General features: G+C 38.9%; 1 protein-coding gene across 1 annotated transcript in view; it reads right to left on the reverse strand.

Moving 5' to 3' along the window:
* Window positions 1-27,870, reverse strand: part of AGBL4 (AGBL carboxypeptidase 4) — a 1,272,021-nt gene that overhangs the window by 563,883 nt on the left and 680,268 nt on the right. The gene's annotated exons all lie outside the window — the stretch shown is intronic.

Genomic DNA, 27,870 nt, shown 5'->3' on the forward strand with positions numbered 1-27,870 from the left:
AAGAATGAGAAGGGAAATCATGAGAAATGTGTTTGAAGAGGAAGGCAGAAGTCAGATTAGAAAGGGACGACGGTTGTCCCTCCACATCCATGGGTTCTGAATCTGCAGGTGTAAAGGGATGACTTTACATGTTGGGACACATTAAAGAATTTAAACATCCTGAGGTCATAGGATACCTTTAAGTCAGTGAAAGAAATAAAGTACCATGATTGTCCAAGTCCAAGGGATAGATGAGAGTGATCAGAAGAAGGACAGGGTAGTGGCTGCACAAGTATAGAAAATCAGATAGATTTGACTATTAGATAAAAGTGGCTGATGTGATGGGCCATGGAGTCTACGATGAGTGGGAACCCAAAAATGATGAGGACAGGACGTAGAGAGAACAGCTTAAGCAATAAAGGAACGGGGCTTTTCACATAAAAGTCCACGGTAGTATCAAAGGCTGTCTAGAGGTGTGCTTAGGCCCACAAATAGAGGTCATTTTCCTCCTACACCCAAAGCCAGGAGGAATAAACATGCAAGTAAAAACAATCTTCTTGTGACACAAATATAGCTTTAAAGCAAACCCCCTAGGCACTCTTCCTTCCTAACCCAATTGCTACCTTAAACCCTCCTATATTGAAATTTTGGAGCTACCAGTGATGAAATAGACACGGAATGGCCTGGAAGGAAAATGGGGAGTGAAGAGTCCCCTCCAGATCCTTCTGCACATGGAATGTAGGAGAGTGAGCAGTTCCTGAGAAGGCAAAGGGGGAAGTAATGGCCTCCAGGATAGTCAGGCCTTAGTTCATTGTCTTATTCAGCAAATATTTGTTAAGTATCATATACCATAGACTGAAGTAAAGGAAGAAAGAGGTAAAGGAAGCAGCGGATTAAAACACTGGGGGTCCAAGGGGGATTATTAACTTGGGAGTTGAGTTTCATAGGAAAAAGTAAAAAGTAGACGGTTTTGGATAGAGGAGGGATCAGTGGGAAACCAAGATTAGAGAGGGAACAGACCAGCGCAGGGATAAGGGTATAAAAAGAACAGATGATGGTCTACATTTGTGATGTGACTGAACATGCAGAAATGTTAGGCTGGTAGAAGTAAATGAGCCTCAGGGTCTCCAGCCAATGGTCTGTGACAGTTGCTTCAGGCCCTGACTCAGAGGTCTGAGTCTCCTGGAGCACAAGGTGAGTGTGTCTTCATACACAAGCGATTCCTACAGTCACAAGCCCCTCAGGTTATGACACTGATGTTTTCAAGGCTTTATGTACTAGTATATTCAATTAAGATCCATGCTTTAAATTCACTCACCTCAGCTTTCTCCTATTCTAGCCAAGTTTAGCAACTTGACTCTGAGAGCCTGCCGTCTCCAACAAATTTGATCATGTGCTACCAGGAGAATTCATCTAATGGCTGCAGCTGTCCCAGCTCCTCTCCTGAGTAGGTTGGATGCCTAACCTGATGTGAAGGCAGAGTGAAGGTAATGGACACTGCGGTGATCATGCAAGAAAGCTGAGATGTTGCTCAGGGCTTAACGTTCCAGACTCTGCTAAGGACACTAACAAAAATCTGTTTGAGAAGAATTCAGCAGGCCACATTCATGATGAAGCAAAGTAACACAAAGAATAAAGGAAAAGAGGAATGGAGCTGTGTAGGAGAAATGTGTCTCTCATTTGGAATGAGCTTATGGTTTTTCTCTTATTTTGCTCATTACGTTTCACTATGTCTCAGGAATGGTGTTAAATTTTTTATACGAATTATCACTGAATCCTCACAATACCCTATGAGCTAGGGGCTGTTAACATCCCCTTTACACAGCTAAGAAAATGGAAGCTCAGAGAGGTAAAAAAAAATTTCCCAAGGTTGCAAGTTTGGTAAGCAGCAGAGCCTGTACTAGACGCAAGCTAATGTGGCTCCAAAGGCTGTGCTCATCATCCCTATGGTAACTTGCCACCTGTCTTTCTCCCCTTGACACCAATTCATAGCCTTACCTTCTGCTTCCAGAGAAATCTTGTCTCACAGTACTGTCACCAGTACTCTCCTGTTAAAAACTCTTCAAACAACTTCCTATCCTCAAAAGGCTCCCTGAGATCTCCCTGTGATTCCAGCATCGTCAGTCATTTCTCCCTCCTTGAACCCTATGTTTTATTCATACTGAACTACTCACAACTCCCTAAAAATGTTGTGCCATACCTCCAGTACCTCTGTGTCTTTGTGTTTGATCTTTTCTCCACTTGTACTGCTTCCCCTGCCAGATACCTTACCTACTTGGTAAACTCTTACTCATAGAGGTGGCATATTGTAGATTGTCAATAAAGCTTTAAATATTTTTTAAACGAACTAAATAATTAATGAACAAAAGAATGTATAAATAAATGCCTATATCCTTTAACATACCTCCTCTCTGAAGACTTCTCTGATTATTCATCCGTCATTAATTTTTCTCTACTTGGACATTTCATATTAAAATAGTTTTATCACCAGTTTTTCTCTTAACAATAAGCAACACAAGTAAGTGGAGATTTCTTCAAAGAGAAGGTAGGTTTCTTAAAGACAGGAACAGTGTTACCTTTCCCTCTCTTTTTCACTAGAAATGGTACAGAGAAGTTTCAAATAGTACTTGCTTATTTTAAAAGCACCTGTAAAAGGAAAAGAAGACTTCTCTCCACAGATAAATGGTAGGCATCATAGGTAGGTAGATCTTAGCTCAGTATAAAGTAGAGACTCTTTAACGTTCAGCTGAAGGGAAAGTAGAAAGGTCTATGTTACAGGGGAGTACATGGGAAGCTTTAAGGGATCTCATAAAAAGATTCCTGTACTTGATATTAAGTTAAACAAGGCAACCTTCTGATTCCATTTAGCACAGAAAGTCTGAGATATCAATGGAAACAATATAACAATTGTTTAGGCCACTCTAAGTACTTCATCATATATTAACTCCTTTAATCTTCACAATAGTCCTCTGAAGTTATTCCTTTATCCTAACTGATATGATAAAAATGAAGGTAGGGTCAAGAATACTTCTTAAGAGAAACAGATTGTCCATGAATCCCTAGAAGACTCCAGAAAGGAAAGAATCTAACACCTGATCCTGCCAGAGATGCAGGTTGATTCCAGACCTGTGGTGTGTGCTCTCAGGACTCAGAGACTAAAGGGTGATCCAGCTCTTGAAACAAGTCATCATCCTGGGTCCATCCTGATGACTAAAGAAGCCCTCCACATGTGTGAGGGAGGCGGTAACCAACATCCTCAGATTCAGTCATGCATTCATATGTGGCTGAGTGAGCATGCACACACGCACACACACACACACACAGGCTGCATGCATGTACATACTGAACGCGTTCACAATCATACTATGTATATTCTCTACTATAGCCTCTATTTCATTATATCGACTTGAATATATGCCTTTCTCCACCACTGGATTGAGTTCTCCTTGAGGGCAGGAACCATACATTGTTCATCTGGTTCTGGAGGATCTATACAAAGCCTTAAATAGAGGAGGTATTCCAAAATGCTCATGAATTGTATAAATGAATATATCTGTGAGTGAACTTTAAGATATTAACATATTAAATAATTTCAGCCACATCAAGGTTTGTATATTACACTCTCTCCATGTGAAGCTGTGAGTCATGCCCTGAATACATTATGTTTCAGAAACTTCCATGCCATTTTAAATGCTGTTCTATCTGTAATTGCCTTTCCCATACTTTTCTATATAGTGCATTCCTATGTAGAGAAGTGAGGCCCAGCTCAAATGATACTTCCTCTTTGAAGTCTTCATCAACAATTCCGGGAATAACTAATTGCTCTAAATACTAATTACAGAAACTCCTGTGTTTCTGATTCATCTCAAAATCCATAGCACTTAGCACAGTGCTTGACCCTGAAGAGGAGCTCAAAGCATGTTTGTTGAATGAATGAGTAGGTGAATTTATGGTTTAATGAATGAATGGATGGATGATTCCTTCCCATTTTCCATCCTCTCTGCCTCTGTCCAAACCATCAGCCAAGTTCCCAATGCATCATTTTGGAGGTTACCAGATCACAGAGGAAGAGGAGAAAGCCCAGGACCTGAAGGCGTACATAAGACTCATTCCCTACCTCTCCTCAAGACCCCTGAAAGACAAGAGCCCTAATTTCCTTTCTGATTAAGCAGAAAATATGGATGTTAGATAAGTTCCAACCCCAGGGTGTTCTTTGACAGTAGACACAAACTTTTTTCTTCAAATTAGCAGAGAGGGAAATAACAAAGAATCTGTCTTTTAAGGCGGTACATCCTAAAGGAGGTATACAAAACCAAGTCATTCAGACACTTCCAAAGGGAGTAATATATACTAAACACCTCCTATATGCCAAAATGTGCTACCTGTTTGATGTACACTATTGTCTGACTGATAAACACATATTCTTTCCACCTCACCAAGGCTGTGAAATTCACCCAACAATTTGGGTGAAATCAGAAATTCACCCAGCAATTGCAGAAACAGTCTCTTAGTTCCCCTTCTTCGTCTACCCAGAGGCAGGGAGCAAACTGGCATCCAGTTTCCCAGGTATATTTGAAATTGAAGAAAGATTTCATCCCTCTTCCCTTCATGAGGGCAGCTGAATCTCTGGTTTGTCATCCATGACAACAGATGGCCTTTAGTCTATGTTTGGCTGGAACAACCCAGACCATCTCCTGGCTTGAGCCAGTGGGCCCCTCCTTTTCTTCTCAGGCGTCTGGCACAGCCAGGCACCAGCATGGCTGCCCACATTATAAATCTACCCTCCCTAGGCAAAGAGGACCTGCTCCTAATTCCAATTTGATCTTCCCCCAAATAATTATAATAGTGCTCCTGTCACCAGCATATCTATTCTTATCTTTCTCCGCACTTTGTCACAGCTAATCTCTTGGTGAGTCACAGGGAGGGGGAGAAAGAGAGAGTGAAGGAGTGCTCAGCTACAGGCAACACATTTATACACCCAGTGTCTAATCAGATTACCATCTTATCAGGGGTTGATGGGCATTAGTGGTGGGAGAGAGACAGAGCTACATATTGCCAGCCGAGTTTTTGATAAAAGACACTGCTCGATTCTTGAATTAACCTTTTTGTCCTACACACTCTGTTGTTTATTTTTCAGAGTTTATTTTATGTGTAGGATTTTTTTTTTGTCTGTGCCTTCTGGAGAAGGACACCCACACACTGTGTCAGCAGCTGCTTCTATTAATTCCAAGCCATTAAAAAAATTAAAATTAAACCCAATTACTTTGGCTAGTTTAGAGCCGGGGAATAGCTGAGACTGATTAGTCCCCATGGTCATGGACAGCAACAACATTCCTACCTACATGTGGCTGTGGGCAGAATGCTAATGCAGTCAGAAACTCCAAGGACAGGCTCCTCAGGCAAAGAGAGGCTCTAAGTCATGTACTCTATCTTCTCCAATCCAGATTCCAGAGATGAGGCAAGAAGAGGACACTGGACAAAGAACTAGGAGTTGGGTGCTAGTCTAAGCTGCAGTCCTTGGGCAGGACTCTACCTTTTTTGGTGCCTCTGTGTAAAAAGTGGTTACTAAAATGTGTCCTGAACCCCTCTTAGGGTCGTTATGACTCTTAGGTGAAAATGACTATGTTTTCAAAACTATCGTTTGCTGGGATATAAGATGGGGTATGAGGCAGTATCAGAATGCTAGGTGCTTTGGGATGGGGTGGCCAGATGTAGTGCAACTTGTTCAGGTTTGCACTCAAGTTTTGTATCCAAGTTATTTTGTTGATCCATCATAGGTGGAATAATAATAAGGGTTCTGGATATGAAGTCACTAGACTGGAATCTCCTTAGAGTCCCCCTGCACAGAGCCTATTATACAACGGCACTCAATAAATATTCTTGAATGAATGAATAAATAAGTCAGGCAGAGCTGGGTTAGAACGAATAGACAGAGCTGTGTTCAATTCCAGCTTTTGATGCCTTTTAGAATTGTAGTCATTGTACAGTAGAAAGAACATGGGCCTGGGCTCTAATCTACTTCCATGATGTATCAGTCATATAGCCCTGAGCCTGGATTTCCACATCTATAAAATGAAAACAATATCTAGCTCACAGATCTGTTTTGACAATTAGAGATGAGATTGGTACCCGACACATAACAGGTGCTCACAATGGTAACTGCGATGATCACCATGCTCTGTATGATGGATAGTTAGCATCACACTCTCTTGATTCAGAATAATGCATTCCAAGCTCATACTAAGTGTGCTTAGGGTATGAAATGGACAAAACAGGTAGGATAGGGAACCAAAGAAAAGGTGACAAGGGATGAGGAACCATTTAAACACAGAGTTAGGAAAGAAAACAGTGATAACCCTGTTTTCTGTTCTGGATCCTTCCCATACCCATTGTAACCAATACCTCTCTTTCAAGGAGATGTGCTCTCTAATAAAATTAAGTATGTCTGTCAAGATACTGGAAGGTAGTTAACTCCTTCAGGTCCCAAATGGTGGTGGGAGATATATTCAAAGGTGTTTTCACTACTGGTAACTGGCTATGCTAGACAATCATGCTGTGGCCCATGAAGCAACCTGCCAGATGAATGGAGCCTCAGGGTTACTAGTGGTGGGATCAATCAGAAATATGGAAAATTATAGGTTGGACAAATGTGAAATATTTGGGAAATAGAGACTGACCAGTCCTGCTTATAGAGAATAGTCTGCTCTAAGCATATTTATCATATGGCACAAATCTAAAATTATTTATTTTGGTTTTTGGTTACTCCTAAACAATTTGTGCAATAAACATTTCACCAGAAATGAGCTCAAAAATACAAAAGTGCATATTTTAGGAAAGTTGAGTACTAACTTTTCATTCCTCATGAAATTCAGTGATAAACATGACACATGCATAAAATGTTTGTAAGTATTTATGATCCACTGTAGGGGGTGTACTGATAACATGGCCACATTAAAACCAGAAGACACAATGCTGCTGAAGAAACACCAGCATCTATTTGGTTTAAGAGTTACTTTAAGAAAACTTATGTCCAAAGACTATAATTTACATATATAAAAGCAGAACCATAGAATAAAAATGATTGAAATTATTTTAGAGCAATGTACTTTAAATGAAAAGCCATAGTTCAGAGTTATGTGTGGTATCACTTTTACTTAGAGTGCATGACTGTTCTTCTAAAATCATTTCAATCAGTTTTAATTCCAAGTTTTCTTGTATATAAAGTGTTAATGTCTTTCCTCTGTTAGCATAAGAACTAAAATCAGTAATGTTATATCAGTGTCATCAGGTGTTTCAAATAGAAAATAATTTAACTTAATTTCAATGTAATTCAGTTATTTTCATCCAATTCATGGAATCAAAGTAAAACTTTTGGAAATTCATTCTGTTGAAGCCTAAATACTGTCTTAGTGGGAATGATACTGTTAATTCAGTAAAATAAAGTTCAACATTAAAGATAGAATTACTTATTTTTTTGTTATGATAATATGAACACAAATTTTGGTAAAAGCAATGTACTTGTTAAATCAACAAACCTATGGAGTAGAAATTTATTTGGGGTTGGTTGGAGGTGTCCATAAAAATCAAAATTGCATCCAAAACAAGCTTCTATTTTCTACCCTCAAAACAGAAACCACAGTTCTCAAAATTTACACAAAATAAGTAAACTATACAATTTTTTATGAAGCTAATGCTAAACCACACAGAAACAAAATTTTTTTAAGCTTCAGGAAGGCATACCATGTTTATTTTCTTTACTGTCTGCCATCAGTGGGATCTTAGACATTTTGAGCTTTTTAATAAGCCACTTTGTTAATCAACATTGATTTTGCTGTGTTTTTTTGTTTGCTTTTTGTTTTTGCTGTTAATGAGACCCCTAAATTTTGTTAATGAGATCTTTAAAAGAGGACAGAATTTTGGTTGCATTTTGTTTAAAATCAATTGGAAATCTTTAGTCAAGTATTCAACAAATGAAGCACCAAAGTATTTTAATTTTTAAAGCTTTTATCAAATTGCAATTATTGAAAACAAAGCTTTCAAACAGGAAGACATGACATTTATCTCTACAAAAGCAAGGGAGGAATTGCACAAATTAAATGATGAAAGCACAATTGAAATACAAGATTTAATTCTGAAATTCAATGATTATACTTTGGGAAACCTCAGTTTAGGAGGATAATTTTTTGATGAAGCTCCTATTTTTTTTTTTTTTTTTTTTTTTGCGGTATGCGGGCCTCTCACTGTTGTGGCCTCCCCCGTTGCGGAGCACAGGCTCCGGACGCGCAGGCTCCGGACGCGCAGGCTCAGCGGCCATGGCTCACGGGCCCAGCCGCTCCGCGGCATATGGGATCCTCCCAGACCGGGGCACGAACCCGTATCCCCTGCATCGGCAGGCGGACTCTCAACCACTTGCGCCACCAGGGAGGCCCGAAGCTCCTATTTTTAATTAGATATTTATATATTGTACCAGAGTGGAATGAAATTGAGAAGGCCTACAATTTTGTAGCACCTGCATTTGGTGAAAATTTAAAAGAATCAAGCGAAAGCACTTTTTTGACAAAAGTTGTTTTATAAAAAAAAATTATCTAAGAAAATTTCTTGGAAAGCAGTAAACAAGATAGTAACTATGAAAATATTTGGACTGAAACATATATATATTTCAATACTAAAAATCTTGTAACTGAGAATGTCCTCAATTTGGGAGAATTTGCTGAACTCTACCAGGTACCTCAGTACCTACAGAGATAATGCCTTTTATTATGCCTTTTATTATATTATATCTATAAAGGAGAATCAATTGAATGTGTAAAGAATTTCAAACTTATTAACCATAAAAATTCAATTCTAAAGAAGACTTGAAGGCAATGACATCAAAAACTAAAAATAATAAAACCATATTAGAAAAAATATTTTTCATAAAAATACCAATGACATAGTATTAGATACACATGTAACTAAAAAACTGATTAAAGTGTGTAAATGTATGCCAAAAATAACAGTGCTATTTTAAGAAAATAAATGTAAGTTTAAAAAAATTTTTGCTTTAATGTACATGGATGTATATTAATTTTACTTTTAGAATGAATTTTGATTTTTAAAATAATTGTTTGTAAATCCAACATAAGAAAACAATTGGTGGTCAATACATGAAATATTTCAAAAATACATAAAATTTTATTTTTAGTTTCCCTGTTCACTTTCAGCTGGGATGATGATAAATTATGTGGTCATCCTATCCATCTGCCAACCTAATTGCTCCTCTTGAATGTCTCGAAATTACCTCAATTTCAACCTGAATATAATGAATCTCCTGACCTCCCCTAAACCTGGCCCTCTGAAAATGCTCCCAACTCAGTAAGTAGCTCCACCATCCCCATCTGTCCAATTGTACAAGTCAGATACCTCAGAATCAACCTTGATGTTGTCCTTGATTGCACCCTTTCCTTCCTTTTTGACTCAGTGAATATTGCTGAGAGTTTCCCATGTTGTCACTCTTCTAGATGTTGGGGAAGCAGAGGTAAAAAAGCAATTCCATGCTTTCATGGAACTTTTAAGTTGTGAGAAGGAGAGATAAACAAACAAATAAATCAATGTATTACATAATACAGTGTAAAGTAATGATAAGTGTAATGAATACAAATAAAGCAAGGTAAGGGGAGAGAGGGTAATGGAGGGGGCAATTTTAATTAGGGTGGTCACAGAGACAACCATTTAGTAGAAATTGGATGATGTGAGGAAATAATCCACATGCATATGGATTATTATATTATCTTATATTTAATATTATATTCAATATTTATTCAATATTATATTATATTATACATATCCCCAAGAAAATAGTGGCCCAGAGGGAACAACAAGCACAAAGGTCCAAGCTTGGTGTATCTCTAGGAACTGCAGGAAGGTCAGTGTGATTAAACAGGAATAAGTGAGGAGGTGATTGGTAGAAAATAATGCAGAAAGGGAGAGAGGAGACCATTTTATAGGGGCTTACAGCCCTTAGTAAGAGTTTTGTGTGAGAAGCCACATAGGGTAGAGATATTGAGAGTAATTAAATAATTTGAGCTACATTTTAAAAGGAGTTGCTGACATAACTGGTTGAAATGCTGATTCATAGGAGTCAGCTCTGACATTTTGGTCTTCATCACATGGAAGACAGTGTTTAAGTCCATTTCTCAGTACCCATCATCTGTCGGTGAATGGTACAGATTCCTTTTACACAGTGGATCGTCACAGTTAAAAATTTATGTGAAAGAGCTTTCATACTTCAGCGGACTTATTAATCTTAGAAGCTCTAAATTCCTGTATTTCACAACCTCCCACTTTTCAGGGTTATTATGTTAATTAAAATAATAAAGTGGACTCAATAAAGAGCTTTTGGTAATTGAAATGAGTAAATGAACTTCACAAGTCATCTATCAGCTTCCTGAAATTTGGGAACCAGAAGTACAGGAGATGAGAAACTTTCTATTTTCTTCCAATACGAAATACATAATTGTTTTTTGAAAGATTTTCTTTGTACTCTATCTAGGAGGTCTATAAACTATTTATACTGACACAACTATACACTTTCATAGAGAGATGGGACTTTGGGGATCATCTAGTCCAGTGTCTTTCAAACAATTTTTAGTTTCTTCAAAAGTGTTTTCTTCAAAAGAAAGCTAGCAGAGAGGCACAATATGCAAAAACCAAAAAAAAAAAAAAACAGATAAACAGAATTCAGATGGCAAGAAACAAGACAAATGGGAGTGGATGGGTTTGGGCCTTTCATTTTATAACTGAAGTCTAGAGACATCAGTGACTGGGCAAAGCCACACTGGGAGGTTAGAGGCAAAGTTGAGAACCGCTCTTCCAGTTATATGTGTTTTGTTCATTGATCAAACAATTATTTATCAAGCACAGTTCTCAATGCTGAGGATAAATTACTATATAAAACAAAGTCCCTGTTTTTATGAGAGAGAAAAAAAATATGGTATATTAATACATATATTTAGAAATTATTTATACGTTTATATACATATTTGTCAGGAGGTTATAAGTGCTATGAAGAAAAAAAGGCAACATAAGTATAAGAAAATAGAAAGTAATAGAAGGGGGTGATGTTAGTTATACTGGGTGGTCATGGAAAGCCTTTCTGATGAGGTAACATCTAAATAAAGTGAAGACCAGTGGATTTCTGGGGGGAAGCAAGTGACAGTAATGTCTCCCTGAGGCTCCTGCTCCTCCAGGACAGAGAACCTACTAGGTGCCAGGAATTGCATTAGCCTCTTCACATGCATGAAAGCTTGGAGCAACAGGGATAACATAGATTTTAGTTCTGGTTTTGAATCCAGGTTTTGGCAAGTGGTTGATTTATTCTCTTTTACCTTCAGTTTTCTGATTTTTAAAATGGGAATGATATTATTTTTCTTTCAGATTTGTTCAAAGGCTCTAATAAGAAAATACATGTAATGTCCCTGACATACACCAGAGCTTTACAGTTGGGAGCTATTGGTATTATCTACCTCACTTTCTTTGAAGGAAGGATTCTTACTGTAGTTGGCATTAGTAAATATTGGCTGCTTGGCATATATTTCCTCTTCCTAACAAAAGGAAGCAAAGTATAGCAAACTATTTCCTATACTTAAATGACTCCTTCTTCATTTGTACAGTTTGTTGGAGTCACAGGGAAAAAGGCCTTGCCATTCCATACCGAAGCACATACTGCTGTCTAGGCTAATCAGATATGACTTCCATGGAATCTGTACCTTGAAGAGAGAGAAGATAATGAAGGACTTGGTGATCCTTCATTTCCCAACCAGACTGCTCCACTCAAAGGCCACTTTTTTTGTGGTTTCCTCTCCCTGGTACTAAAGCTCTTCACTACTTGTTCACCTTCAAGTCCAGGTCTCTATCCACTTCCCACTGATTCTGTAGGTCCCTAATATCCTTCAAATGCATTTCCTTTTGTCTAAGTTAAAAAGAATACATTTCTGCTCTTAGTAACTAAAGAAACTATCTTATACACTTATACATAACCAATTTAATTGGGACAAAAAAACAACACCAACATAAGACATATTTGCCTTCTAGATAATTAAAATTATGTTGTTGATGGATAATGTTGATAAAGAAATGTTGAATTACATATATGGTCTTTGCCAACTTATTTACCTCTCTGAAAAGCAATTTATCAAACTACAAAACAAGAAGATTAAAAACAAAACAAGATTAAACTGAGGCTCAAAGGATCTTCACAGAATTGACATTCTAGGATTCTAAAGTCTATGAGGTTATGATTCTAAGAATTTCATTATAATGAAATTTTATAAGATATCTTCAAAGCTTTAATCAAAGGCCAGTAAAGGAAAATTTTCATATCACATGACAGCCTCAAATCATACTATGTAAGCAGCTGCCTGTTTCACCTCTTTGTAGGGGTAGCTCAGACATTCAGCTGCTTCTTGGATTGAATAAGAAGTGTGCAGTGGGGGAGATGTGGAGTGTCCACATAAGATGTCATTTAAGATCACACAGCTAGTCAGTGGCAGTTAGTCAGGGCTTCAACTCCACAGCTAACACTTAAACAAAACACTACCTTATTAAGTAATGGGGACCTTCATAGGAGAGACAGGTGAGGTAATCATAGAAGGATTCCTGAAGAGGAGTTCAAATGGGAGGAAAGATTTCTCAGACAGAGGGAGTGTATATGAAAAGGACAAGAGATGAGAATGCATGAAATGTATTCAAGGTAACTACACCATGAAGCTAAAGCATAGGTTTTATGTGGGAATCATTGGTGAGGAGTCTGAAGAGGAGCTTGAATTCAATTGTAGGGAATAGGGTGGGGTCTGAATACAAGACTGAGGAATATCATCAGTCAAATGTATTATACATTTGCTCCACTTTCTCCAAATGACCTTTCCTGCTTTACATCTGCATCCTCTGCTTTGCCTATGATGGCACCAAGGGAAGGAGAAGACCCAGGTAACGTTACCAGAGATGACATAGTGGACTTTGGAGAAATGTTAGCTAAAATAGAAGAAACAGGTAGGTTCTTTTTCCAGGTAGGACTACTGAAAAGCAACGAGCTTCCTATCAAAAGCTCTCACAACTGGCCTAATCCTTTCTGGGAGAGTTCTAGGGGGAATCTTGAGGTAGGTCTGAAATTTGGGGAAGGTGTTGGAAAGTGGTGTTAGGTGTGGAAAGAGGAGGGCTGTGAGAGTAGAGAGATCAGGGAGACTACACCTTTCTCCCCAAGCTGGTCTTCCATTTTGAAGCATAAGCCTAAGAAAGTGTTCTGCAAACTGACAAATTATTGCAATAAGGGAAAAAAGATGAGAAGAAAATAAATCCTGTGGAGTGAAGACAAAGGTGATAAGATCAAGAGGCAAATGAAAGGAGAGAGGTCTTAATGGAAGATTTATTAGACAGCATGGTTTGCATCAGTCCCAGAGGCGGGAATGACTTGGAAAGTGAATTCAGCAATGGTTCTTGTCCTTCTGGGCTGAGACCTTATAGAAGGTGGTATTTCTCAAAAATGAGTTGCAGTCCAGCTCAAGGCTTCCAGCTTGCTGAAGATAGATTCCCAACATTGTAAATGTGTATTTGGGAGGATAAGAGTGAAAGGGGTGGCAACTTTGCTCTTTCTGGATTAGTTTTGGTGGGAAACTGCATCTCTATTTACCTGTAAATCAGTCAGAATATAGCTGTATCAGTGTCCATGTCGCTTGGAGGAGCACAGCCTCAGCTGATCAAAAGTGCTTCTGAATGCCAAGCAGCCCACAGATGCAGGCTACCGAAAAGAGAACTGAAGCCCTGCCTATGAGGTTAGTATGCCCCACCTGGCTACCTCCAATTTAAAAACTTGGTTAAGGGACTTCCCTGGAGGTCCAGTGGTTAGGACGCAGTGCTTTCAATGCCGTGGGCCCAGGTTCGATCCCTGGTTTGGGAAATAAGCCAAGAAACACAGCCAAAAACACAAAAAGCAAAAAAACTTGGTTAATTCTCAGTTACCTGAGTCAGTCAAAGCAGCTCTATATGGATAATGCAAAACTCAAGCACACATTCAGCACCTTCTCTGTGGGAGCATTTTTCTAAGTGTGAGAAATTTAAAGATTAATAAGACACAGTCCTGTCCTCATGCCCTGAGATATTCAGTCTTGCAAGAGATACAGGCATCCTAACCATGATAAGAAGTGTTCTGAGTTCTGTGATAGAGATGTGTGCACATGTAATGGGGACACAGAGAAATCATATGTGACATGGGAGGTCATTCAGACCATTTTGAGCTGGGCCTTGATGGATGGGTGGTTAAGAGCTCACCAAGGAATAAAGGAAAGATGAAGGAATTTCTCAGCAGAGCAAAAAGCATGGGAAGATGGATTTTGCATAAAGTTTAAGGGAACAGGTTTTTAAAGTTAATATCAGATCTTTTCATATACCTGCTTAAAAACTTCTATGCTTTCCCATGTAGATGAAAAAAAAAGGCTAAACTCATAACTATGATGTGACCTCCACCAATTTTATCTTGCACTGCTATCTTTCTTTCCTCCTCTGTTCTGCCCACACGCTTTCTTTCTATTCTTCAAATACATCAAGTTAATTCCTAACCCAAGGCCTTTTTATTTGCTGCTTCCTCTCCTCCTCTCTCTTGAATGCTCTTCTCTCAACTCCTTCTCATTTTTCAGATATCTTCCAGATGTCACCCCACAAGGAGTTTTTCCTGACCACTCAATTTAAATTAGACCCCTAACTATAGTCACTCTCTTTCATTCCCTTGTTTTATTTTCTTCATGGCATTTATCACTACCTGACATTTTGTTTCCCTCCACTAGAGTATAAGCTCCTTGATGTCAGACACTCTATGTCTATATTTATGTTTTCAACGTCTAGAAGTTTCTGGCACAATAATTGAATTGAATAGATGAACTCAATGGTGATAAACACCTTGCATGGGTATGCAGGACAACCAACAATGGCAGGGAATAGATATAAAGGTGGATAAGACTAGTAGCAGTGGTCATTATAGTAATAATATCCACCAATTAATGGGCATTTTCTGTGTGTTAGGCCCATGCTAAGCCCATTACCTTGTTCAAACTTTATAGTAATCTTGGGATATAAGAATTATTATCCCCTTTTTAAAGATAAAGTATTTGAGAGAGAGAGAGGAATTTAGTAATATGTCAATGTCTTACTGCTCCTGAATAGAAGAACTAGATTTTGAACCCAATCTACCTGACTCCGAAAACCAATATTTAATAATTCAATAGAGAGGGGTAACTGGACTACAATCTCCCTCAAACTACCTCAGAACCTTGCCATTTGAGGGATCTTCTACATATGTATGATTATACACGAGTATCATTCTAGGAAAAGGAATGTCTTCTAGGACAAATTGTGGGGAAAAGGCAAATCAAACCTAATCGTGGGTCTCAAATCTTGTCCTCAGGTAGCCAGAGATTCTCTCTCTATTTAAACTCAGTGCACACTCACTTTTGATGAAAAAACAAACAAACAAAAAAGCAATGAAACAACAAAAAACAAAAACAAACCAAAAACCAAAACAAACTGAGCCAATATATCTTTTACAATAAAAATCTAGAAATATCAGGGGAAAAATCTATTTGCTTTATATCAAACGCATGAAGAAAGGGACCAAGTCAGTTAATTTCCTGGACCTTTGACCTCATGATGACCAAAAATGTCATTGTGTGTCTGTGTCTGTGTATGTGTGTGCTTGCAGTTCTAGGTCCAAAATAAATTTGAGGTGACTTATAGAAATGTACATAAGAGAAATACAAATAATATATGAAACAGGAGATGAAGACAAGATATCATGGGGAGGAAAATGAAACAAAGTTTGAAGTGAAGTTATCACAAACAGATGTATACCGTAAAGTTATGTGTATTCATTAGAAGTAGGTTTTAAATTTGAGTTTCCTAGTAGCCAAAGCAAAGAAGGAATTATGAAAAGTCATATGTTCTTAACAGTTAATAAAATAAAAAATAATCTAGTTGCTTGGGGCAAAAATAAGCCAACTACTTATAATTTTTCCCAGTAATGAAATCTGACAAATTTTTCTCATGCTTTCAGAAATTTTTTCCTACCATCTGTAGAGTAAATTCATTGAGAAAATTCATAATATTATTTTTATGGAGTCCCTCAATGCAGGCCAAAGGCAATATGTCAAAAGGCAATTCTACAAAAGCAACTCTATGAAGCACAAAGGTAATGCAGTCCAGCAATGCAGCTCTCAGGTTATCTAGTGTGGTCCAAGGACAGAAGAACTAATGAAATGTATATCTTCAAGCAGACTTCCATTAATGCTCTTTCTTGCAACTAGGCTTTTATTTAGAATAAGTCAGCAAAGAATTTGAGGTTCCACTTTGTGTAAAATTCTTGGCATACAAATAGTCTACTCAGGTAAAAGCATAATCTTATACTCTTACAGTCAACTAAATGGAGGATATGATATGCTCTTTTGAAAATTAAGAAATAAACAAATCTGTGTGCCTGGATAGATGGTCAAGGAAGAACATGTGGATAGGGCCAACATTATTCATGAAAAAATATATAGGATCTAATCTAACGCACTGACAGTCGACATAAAATTGTAGAGTTTTCAGCTTTTGATTTAAATTAAGACAATATGTTTTCTCTTTTAATTACAATTGAATTTTCACTGAAATTGTTGGCTACTGTGTTGAGCTGGCCAAGGACTTTCTTACACTTCAAAGAGACAACATCTTGGGAGTAACTATACATTCACTAGGGAGTGCATTCAGTCTGCACTCTAAAATGCCACTTTGAGAAAAGGGAGTCTGGAAAAGTTCCCTGTTCAGTGATTGTGTTTTAATAAATAAAAAGGCAGCTGTTATGGAGAGAAAGCAGCATATGGGACAAAAACCCTACAAGTAAATTGTCTGCAGAACATTGCAGTAATCCCCACGGCATGTGCTTCCTAGAGAATGATGGGACGTTTGTCAACACACGTAGATGAAACGATAGGAAAAGACTCCAATGTATAATTCATCTCTCTATCAAGTTAAATACACAAATACCTCAACTGTAGGTTGGCACAGTCTAAATATTTTAACGCTTCCCACAGTGCTCCAGGTCCTCATTGTTGCCATTCCAAACAACACCAGGAAACAAGCATTTCCCTCATTCAGAGTCACTGACAAGCATCTCTCTTCTCTTGGTCAACAAACACCATCACTTTATGATGGCTGTCAGTGCTCTTCTTGGCTGGAAGCAATTACAGAGAGACCTCAAGGTAGAGGGAATACCCCCAATTATACTCACAGGTGGGCCTTATTTTTTAATTAGTTAAGTGTAGGATTCTACTGTTCCTTATTCCCTGAAGAAATTTTTACCATAACATCTACACAGTTCAGTGAACTCATGTTTGAGTGTGTGAGTGTGTGTGTGTGTGTGTGTGTGTGTGTGCTTGCACCCTCTCCTAGATAGAAACTACTTGAGAATAGTAAGCTTTCCTTATTGTCTTGGTACACCCAGCACCTCTTACATAGGCAGTGCTTAAAAACTGACTATGAATCAATAAGTGACTACAAAAAGATTTTTCCCTACCATAAAAATCTGATTTTTGAGGGCATAGCACCATCACCATCACCTCACTGATCGTCCTTAACATGTCTGATTCAAATCATCAAAGGTATATCAAGAGCACTCCATACAGTAGATTCTATGTGAGATTTCTGCATATAAATTCTCATTTGAAATCCAATTCTATTTACAAAACTGTACTTCAAATGAACAGTCTTTGAAATCATAGTTACTGTATAAACCCGTCTACAGACTAAAACTGTGTTGAGTTCTCCCAAGTAGATTTGAGAAACAAGGGTACAATTTAGCCAAGCACATAAATGATGGCTTCTTACTAAATAATTAATTAAAAATAATTCATTCTTTGACCAAGCACTGTTTGTCCAGGTCATTTTTTTTCTTTAAAAAGAAGTCTTTAAGATATTAAATACAATGAAGACATAATCTATGTAAATAAACAGTACATAGATGTAAAAATAAATTTGTTCTCTGCATCAAATGAGATATTATAAGAGCTGAAAAAGCAATCATCTTGCTCCCAAGTTCATTCATGCCCAAAGAGGACCAAGAAGAGGAAAGAAGAGGAGAGGAGGAAGGGGGAAAGCACTGGGTTCCTAACATTAATAAGTGTGATCCTCTAGAACTTAAGAGTTAACATTTATTAAGGGCTTATTATGTATCAGGCCCTGTTACATTCCATTCATTATTATTAACATGTCCCTTTCAAAAATGAGAAAACAGGTTTGAAGAGGTTAAGTTTCCCCAAGGCCACATGGCTGACTAGTGGTGGAGCTAGAATCAGAATCCTGATGTATGTAACTCCAAGCCTGAGACGGTAACCCATATCCAGATGGCCCTGTCTCACCAGGACCTCACAGAAGAGCAGAGGAGAGAAACAGGGCCTGCACACTCCCAGGGCCAGAATGCATTCTGCCCTTGTTCTACACGCTGATCCAATCCTGGAGCTTTAAAATCCAGTTAGATACTGCTAACTCTTGAATATTTATCTCATGCCCTACCTTTCCCCTGAGTTTCAGACATATATTTAATTACCTTCTAGACATCTTTACTTGGATATTTAGCAGGCATCTCAAATCTAACATGTCTGAAATTGAATTCCTGATTTTCTTCCTTCAATTGCACTAACCAGTCATTGAGGCCAAACACCTGGCCTTTATCCTTGGCTCCACTCTTTCTCTAACATCTCACATTATATCCACAAGCATGTTCTTTTGACCCTATATGAGTGATATGTCCTGAATCCAATCACTTTTCAGCATTTCACCTCTAGTACCCAAGCCCCACCCGCTCTCCCCTGGACCACTGCAGCTGCCTCGTTATCAGTCTCCCTCAAACCACCATTTCCTTTCCACTGGGCCACTGCAGCAGCCTCCGTGCCTGTGGCCCTCCTCACCTTTCTCCTGGACTAACTACAACCACCTCTCTACTCACCTCCCTGCATTCACTCTTGCTCTTTCCCCTTCACTGGTCCCTTTAGTCTATTCTCTAGCCAGCAGCCAAGTGATGTTTTAAATTATGAATTAGATTCATATCACTTCCCTTGTTCAAAGGCTTCTAGTGCCTCCCCACTAAAAATTTAAGGCAAGATCCAAAGTCTTCACCATAGCCTACTAAGTTTTACATCTGATCCAACTCCTGGCTATTTCTCAGATCTCATTCTTACCACTTGCTCACTGTACTAAGTTACACTGGCCTTCTTGCTTGTTCTCACCTCTGGGCCTCAACTCCATGCTGTTCCCTTTGCCTGGACTGCTCTCCTCTAGAGCCATCTTCAGATGGCTCACTCCCTTATTTCATTCAGATTTTTGCCCAGATGTCCCACACTACCTAAAATAACCCTCCTTCTATAACTCCCTATTTCTTCTTACTGTTTTCCTTTTCTTCATGTCACTTACCAGTAGCTGATATCATAGTATATATTGTTTTATTGTGTGTCTCACCCTCTAGAATGAAAGTTTCATGAGTAAAAAGACTTCGTTTTGTTCAAGTTGTATCCCCAGGACCTAGAACAGAATCTAGCACACAGTAAGTGATCAGTAAATATCTATTGACTGAATGCTCTTTCTCCAGAGTCAAACACATATTTAGTACAAAAAATTTATTAAATGAAAATAGATACGTGTACAAAGGGTGTGTGGTACATGAGTGAGATATGTTTTGAGCCAGCCAGACTCAAGACTGCAAGGTTACTTTTTTTCCAGCTTTACTGAGGTATAATTGACAAAATTACAATATATTTAAAGTATACAACATGATGATTTGATATATGTATACACTGTAAAAGGATTCCTACTATTGAGTTAACTATCACATTCATCACCTCACATAAGTACATTTTTTTTCTGGTGAGAACACTTAAGTTCTATTCTCTTAGCAAATTGCAATTATACAATACAATATAATTAATTAGAGTCAACATGTTATTCATTATATCCTCAGACCCTATTCATCTTATAATTGAAAGTTTGTACTCTTTTACCAACTTTTCCCTAGTTCCCACAACCCTAACCTCTGGCAACCACTTTTTGGATCTGTTTCTATGAGTTCAACTTTTTTTTTTTTTTTTTTAGGATTTCACAGGTGATATCATACAGTATTTGTCTTCCTCTATCTGGTTTATTTTATTTAGCATGCCACTTTTAAAGTCCTATTCAAGGGATGGCAGAGAGTCCAGGTGAGGATGGGTGAGTAGACCAAGGAACAGGCTCACTTTGAAATCCTATCCCTTGCAGTGTGGGCATTATTAGAGAATCCTACCCAGGTAATTAGTTCCTTCTTTAAAAATGGTAGAGTTGGGCCTTGCATGATGGAGGAGGGGATGAAATCTCCATTCATCAGATTGCCTTTTCATTTTAGTTCTCAGAATTAGCATTCCTGCCAAGTGGCACCCAGGCTGGGCTTAAACATCTCCAGTGCCTAAAAAGTCACTGTCACATTTACTAAAGTGTTGCCTGCTCCATCAATTCCCCAAAATCATATATTCTCCTTTAACAAATACAAGTGTTAAGCAATTTAAAAAAGGAAAGAAAAGGAAGCCAGTATTTTCAGAGCAACTACTATATGCCAATAATTGTGCTAAATACTTTACTCAACTTTCTATATTTAATCCTCATAACAACCTGAGATGTAGAAATCATTATTCCCAACTTAGAGATGATATAATTAAAGTCTAGAGAGATGATGGGACTTGCCTAAAATTTAGTACTTGAACTGAGACAATTCCATGCTTTTGTGAAAAAAGCAAAACCAAAGCTAAGATGAACAAGTAAACAAAAAACCACATAGAGGTTAATACTTAGGGTCCCAGCAAGAAATTAGGTGGCATACTCAAACTAGCTAATACAGAAACAGTTTAAAGCAGGACTATTTTCAAAGGTGGAAACAGTATAAGAAAACCCAGTACAGATAGTACTGTAGCCAGAGTTGAGATATCACCTAGAGGCAGGAAATGGAAAGGAGAGGGAGAGGGAGTGGTTACCAGACCCTGGAAGTTGAGGTGCTGTGTTGAAAGGACCACTTTACAGCAACTACAACTTCAATCAAGGGACATAGCCAGCTAGTATGTCCCTCTCACATACTGGAGAAATAAATACCACATTACAGTTTCTCCCCCTCTCATCTTTTGGTGGTAGCCCTGATTGGTTGAACAGAAACAGAAAACATATGTCAAGGGAGTCTCTTGATGTGATCCATACAGGTCAGCCTGGGGGCGAGGTGGAAGATAGAGCAAAAGGGTAAAGAGAGGAGCAGGTGGGACAAATGGGATATATGCAACATACTCCCATGAAGAAGGTCACACAAGCCTTTAAATAAACCTGAATTTGGATTACACTTCATTGTCTAAATTGCCACATTGTATGCTTTAACCTGCCAACTCCTGTTCTGTTCACTATAATGCTCAAAACAAAAGATTCTCCTTAAACGACTGTGATTTTGCAATTAAAGCCCTATTTAATGAAAATTATGTGCTTTTTTCATATCAACTTCTCTGAAAATTCCTCTTTGGTACTTCATGAATATCCCATAGTTCTTTCAGAGCATCTATATATAGCTGTTTTTAATTGTTTCTGTAAAACAATCAGAATTTCATTACTATATTTGAAATTTTAATATAGCCATTATAATGTCAAAGGAAACTTCTGAGACACATTCATATTTTCATATTAATGGAAGTGCTGTTATAATGTTAATAGAAAAAGGGGTTTAATCAATTATCTAATTCATTCATCAACTACATACTACCCCAAAACTCAAGGGAATGTAAAACAAACAACTCATTTAAAACAACAAAACGGATTGCGCTTTAGAAAATGTCAAGATATGTCAATACTTTTAAATCATTTTAATCTTGTTGTCAGCTATCAAATGATTGGGTTTGAGGCTATCATTTTGTCCCTTCTGACTCAAAATCCAAGTTCTTTTCACCTACCAAATTTGAATATCAAGAAGATTCAAAATCTTAAGATAAAGGATAATGTTCTAAGGGTGGAAACTCAGGAAATAGAGAAAAATAGACTTAGGAGGCAAGTTCAGAACTGATTTGTTGGGCTAATTTTCTGAGGTTCACCTTGAAGTTTTGGCCAATAACAGATCCATCTCTTTATCTAAGCATTCTGTTTGTCCTAAGCACAGAGAACCTTACTGTCTCCCTCACTTCAGTAACCTCAACAAACTTGGCTCTACCTTTCTAGTTACTTCCTTGAGCCCCATTTTCCTCATCTAAAAAAAGGGAATTATTACATTTTACAGTTATTACAGAGATTAGATTAAATGGATGTAAAGCATCTTGACTATTTCCTGAGCAATAAATGGTAGCTGTCATTATCAATTTTGTTTCTCTTTCAAGCAGCATCATCAGACTACCTTACAATTGTCTATTTTCATATCTGTCTTTCCCACCAGACTGTGAGCAACTCAAGGGCACTGGGGCCCACATCTGCTCACCTCTGTATTCTCAGCATGTGGCACAGAGAAAATGCTCAAGTATTTGTCAAAGGAATGAAAGAGTAAATGACTCTCTCCTTCTCCGTACACTCCTCTGACCGCCCAAATGCTTGCAGTCACCTGAATGGCACTTGAAGTTTAGTCGGCAGAGGATAGCCAGAAAAGAGGCCCTTTGTAGAGATGACCGTTAAGTTTTGGCCCCCTTTAGGCCCCTTTTCCTTCTTTTGCTCTTATTTCACGGGAAGAGAGATGGGAGGAGACATCAAGGGAAAGGACATCAAATCCGGAAGAGCTTAGATGCAATTTGCGCTTCTACAGATTGCCCTGAGGACCTTAAATTGCATCTAATTATCACCAGTAATTAGGGCTGCTCTTCAGAGAGGCAAAAAATCATGTCCTGTAGAGAGCACCCCCTGTTCCTCAAGGACAAATTCAGATGGGACAGATGTCACTCCCCTGCCAGCATCTTCCTCCTGATGAGGAGGCTCCAGTCTGCTTCAGTTACTACCCCAGACACCTACTGCCTGTATTGACAAGATACTAATGACAAGAACAAAACAATGCATCTTGAAAGTGCTCTGAAATTTAAAAAGAACTTTTATTGCCAATATCTTACTAGATTCTCAGACCAGTCCTGTAACAGAAATAAGATTCATTCATTCATTGTACACTACCATGTGCAACTTATTCTGCTAAGCACTAAAAATACAGTAATAAACACACACATAAAATACCTGCCTTTACAGAATTTGAAGACCCATGCAAGAAGCAATAAATAAATATGCCATTATAGTCCAGTGTGATCAGGGCTATAATAAAAGTATAGGTAACTATGTTTAAAAATATATATATCCCCATATTACAGAAATGGTTATGTGACCAGGTATCTTGGAGGAGGTAGCATTTGACAATCACTGCAAATGCATGAAAATTAGTAATATTTCCATTGTGAAAATAAGGAAACTGAAGTTCAAAGAAGCTAAATAACTTGCTCATGGTTATACAGTAAGTAGTGAAGCCAAAATCTAGGTCCTTCAACTTCAAATCTCTGGCTTGTTCTAAGACAGCACCTCTATTCAATATAGAATTTGCCTCTACGGCCTTCCTACAAGTGTTTATCTAGCTTCTGCTTAAATACATTTAGTGACAAAATGTGTATCACCCCGTTAGGTATGCCATTTTATTGTAAGTAGAGCTCATTTTTTTAAATGTTCTTGTTTAACAGATATAGCATTGGGGGGACTTCCCTGGTGGCACAGTGGTCAAGAATCTGCCTGCCAATGCAGGGGACACGGGTTTAATCCCTGGTCTGGGAAGATCCCACATGCCGTAGAGCAACAAGCCCGTGTGCCACAACTATTGAGCCTGCACTCTAGAGCCTGTGAGCCACAACTACTGAGCTCAGGTGCCACAACTACTGAAGCCCGCACACCTAGAGCCCGTGCTCCACAACGAAGAGTAGCCCCCGCTCACCACAACTAGAGAAAGCCCATGCACAGCAAACAAGACCCAATGCAGCCAAACAATTAATTAATTAATTTAATTTAAAAAAAAAGAAATAGCAATGGGGAGGAGATACTTTGTTTAGAGAGAGAAAGGGATTGGACATAGTTGTGGATACAGAACATTTGACTTTCTGGAGTTTTGTGAGCTAGACAGGAAATAAGAGAAAAGAATGGAATAGACCAAGAGTTGATGAGGATGCAGAACAACCAAAATTCTCATATGTTGCTGGTAGGGGTATCACTTGGTAGTATTGGCAGTATTTATAAGATAGAACATATGTGTAGTATGTTGAATGAGGTCCCACCCCGAGAATGCCCCGAACCTAATCCCTGGAACCTGCAAATGTTACATGGTATGGCAAAAAGGACTTTGCAGATATGATTAAGTTGAGGATCTTGAGATGGGGAGCTGATCTTGGGTTGTCTGGATGGGCCTGATGTGATCACAAGAGCTCTTATAAGAGAGAGGGCAATGTAAAAACAGGAGCAAAGAGAGATTTGAAGATGCTGTGCTGCTTTGATGACAGAGGACAGAGTCAGGAGCTTAAAAACACAAAGAATATAGCTCTAGAAGCTGGAAAAGTCATGAAAACAGATTTCCCCTGGAGCCTCCAGGAGGAAACAACATTGCCAACACCTTGATTTTAACCCCATAAGACTCATTTTGGACTTCTTCAGAACTGTAAGAGAATACATTTTTTGTTGTTTTGAGCCACTAAGTGTGTGGTAATTTGTTATAGCAGCAAAAGGAAACTAATACAATATGCATAGTCAATGACTGAATACTTCCCCTCTTATATACCCAACAGAAGTACATACATATGTGCACCAGAAGATATATACAATAATTTTCTTAGAATACCACTTGTGACACACAAAGCTAGAAAGCACCACATGCCATCAAAAGTATAATGGATACATAAATTGTGTAAGTCAGGACAGTAGTTATCCTTGGGGGCGGGGAGCATATGGCTTTTGAGATGCTGGTAATGTTGTTTCTAGATCTGGGTGCTGTTTACATAGGACTGTTCAGACAGGGAAAATTTATCAAGCTGTACATTTATGATATATGTACTTTTTATATTTATATATTAAACTTTAATAAAAAGCTTAAAAACAAACCAAAGTTCTGACTCACTGATGCATCTGGACCCTCTGGAGGTCACCTATGAAAGCAAGGCCAATGGGCATTCGCCTAAGGTCCAGTGTTTGAAAACTAGAAAGTCTTGGCTCCTAGCAATTATTTAACAAGGTATGCTGCTTTTTGGCTTGCAGAAAACTCTTTCATGCCTGTTACTTAGGCACATTCCTATTGTGGACCTCCTGACTCCATGGACATATTATTCCACCTGATTGAAAAATTCAGCATGTTATGTGCCATAATGGAGTTATGTAAGTGCTTCTGCAAGGAAGAGCTTTCTTGTGGCGGAGCAAGCATGGGTCTGGGAGTCACGAGATGTGGGCTTGGAGTCTGGCTCCGTCACTGACCTGCTACAGTATGACAAGTCACTTCACTCTAAGATCCACTGTAAAATGTGTGGCTATAGGATTATAGTCTGTAAGAATTAAACTTGACACATTACTCCCAGCCCGCTCCATGCCTGGCCCTTAAAGAAGATCAGCATAAATGTGCTGTATCTGAACAAGGAAGATTTCACTTAGGAAGGTATAGGGAACAGAGGAAGTGGAGTTATGTCTAAGCATTCACTGTCTGGTCAAACTGGACAAGGAAGACACAAGACAGCCCTGAGAAAGGTCTCAAATGCTGAGCTGCTTTAAGGCAGAGCTGTACCAGCCTGAGATGTGAGAATAGATATGAGCTGAGACAGAAAAATGCCAGAAAAGTAACACCAATTATCATAACTAAAGGGAAAAGGTGTGGTATAGTCACAGCAATAGGTCAGAAAGCAGGGATTCCAAGATGCATGTAAGGAATGGAAGTTAGGACAGACCAAGGTGAAAGTTTCAGGCTGTGAACAGCCTCCAGCACTAGAAGTTCACTCCAACCTGGCTAACAGGAGGGTGATCAGAGACTTTAAAGGGGCACTGCTGGACTGGAGAAGCTGGACCTTGAAGGGTTTAAGCAGGGAGACTTCTCTTTAGCTAAACCCTTCCCAGGTGAGGCTGGGGATTGGGGCACACTACCTCTCTCCCATGGATGGCTTTAGGCATTTGCAGATTGAAGAAAAGTTCAAAAATCTATTTTGACACTTGGCAATATGCTACCCAATGGTTTTCTGTTGTGTTCTATGACCTTTCTGCTGTGTGTCTGTTTTGCTATTGATTTTAATTACGGAATATAATTTCCGGTGTGAGTACTCAGGCAGCTTCAGCAGGCCAAGCTCCTACCAGAGCCTCCCAGAGGAAGGCAAATGGAAAAGCAGAATGGCTTAGAGCTTATGACACTCCCTACAAAGGACACAATGGGTTCTTTTCATGTAAATGTCACTGCTGCGGTCTGATGCTTCTTTGCCAACCCACTAAGCTCAAGGGGGAATGGGATGTGGAAACAGAAATACTCGTCAGTTGCTGGGCTCATTTCAACAAAGAACAAAGAAACTTGCAAAGCACAGCCTCAAACCAGGTATATGGTGTGCCTAAACTGTGAGAGAGGCAGCCAACTTTCCAAAAGTTCAGGTCCGAAAACAATACCAGTAGATGGGTCAAACACATTTTACCCTCTTGAGGCAAAGTATATAGTGCAAAGAGTCATGGAGTGTGAATCTGGAAACTTGAGTTCTAGTCCCAGCTTTATTGTTAACTACCTACAGGACCTTAAGCAAGGCACTTAATGTCTCAGGCACTAATCTCCTAACCTGCAAAATAAGACAATTTGATTCAGTAACTGTCTCTCCTGTGCTAGACATTGTGCTATGTGGCTTCATTTAATCAGCAGAACAACTCTACCAGGAAAATATTATCCAAGTTCCCTGGGGCAGGAAGTGTCTCTTTTATTGCACTTATCTCTCCTTTCTATAATTTATTTATGTAATGCCTGCCTCTCACCCTAGATTGTGACACCTTCACTGCAAAAGTGGGCTGATTGAACCTTGTGTCCCTAGAGTCCAGGGCCTGTCAGAGTAAGGCACAGGCAAGAACAGCAGGGGTTGTTTGAGATTAAAGTTCAACTGACTTTTGACTTCACTAAACACAACCCAGCAGTAGAAAGTTGTGTGAAGGTTTCCCTGTGCTTTTGGCTTTTTAAATAACAGAGCAGTAAGACCTGTCTCTTTCACACACACACACACACACACACACAGTCATTCTAGAGTGTGAGCAGGAACAGCCCAGGGTCAGTTGGACAAGGTCAGGACTGACAGTGTTGGGAACTGTGTGCAATTTGAGGGGACCTTGTTCATGGACACATGAAGCAGAAACTGAAATAGAGATTAGCACACAGGATGTTTAAGGAGTGCCGCTGGGATCAACACCTGTAGAAGGGAGAGGATGGAAGGAGGAGTAAGTGGAGGGAAAAGTGAGCTGTGACGCAAGCCCAAGGGTGGCTGCAGCTATATCTTTGGGAGGCTCTGGAGCTACAATGGCCTTTCAGAGTTGTCCCAAGTTGGGCCTGCACAATCAGTCTCTGGGTGTGGAATTCCCAAGCAGAAGCATGACTTTGGGCTGGGCATCTCTCTGTAGCTGAGGTAATCCCTGAAGGGGCTTACAGCTGATAACTGCCTGCAGTGAGCATCCCCAGGAGCTAGGGCAGTAAGTCTTCCTTGAAGGGGAATCTGGGTGGTGCATCAGTGTTTACAATAGACATCAAGGCCATCAAGGTTGACTGGCAAAGGGTCAAGAGGCATAAAGTTCTGGCAAGACTGGACAGCTGGTGGAGAGGGATAAGAGAACATATGCCAGGGTAGAAGTCAG

The sequence above is a fragment of the Mesoplodon densirostris genome, chromosome 2 (genome assembly GCF_025265405.1).
Source record: "Mesoplodon densirostris isolate mMesDen1 chromosome 2, mMesDen1 primary haplotype, whole genome shotgun sequence".
In the NCBI taxonomy this organism is placed as follows: Eukaryota; Metazoa; Chordata; class Mammalia; order Artiodactyla; family Ziphiidae; genus Mesoplodon; species Mesoplodon densirostris.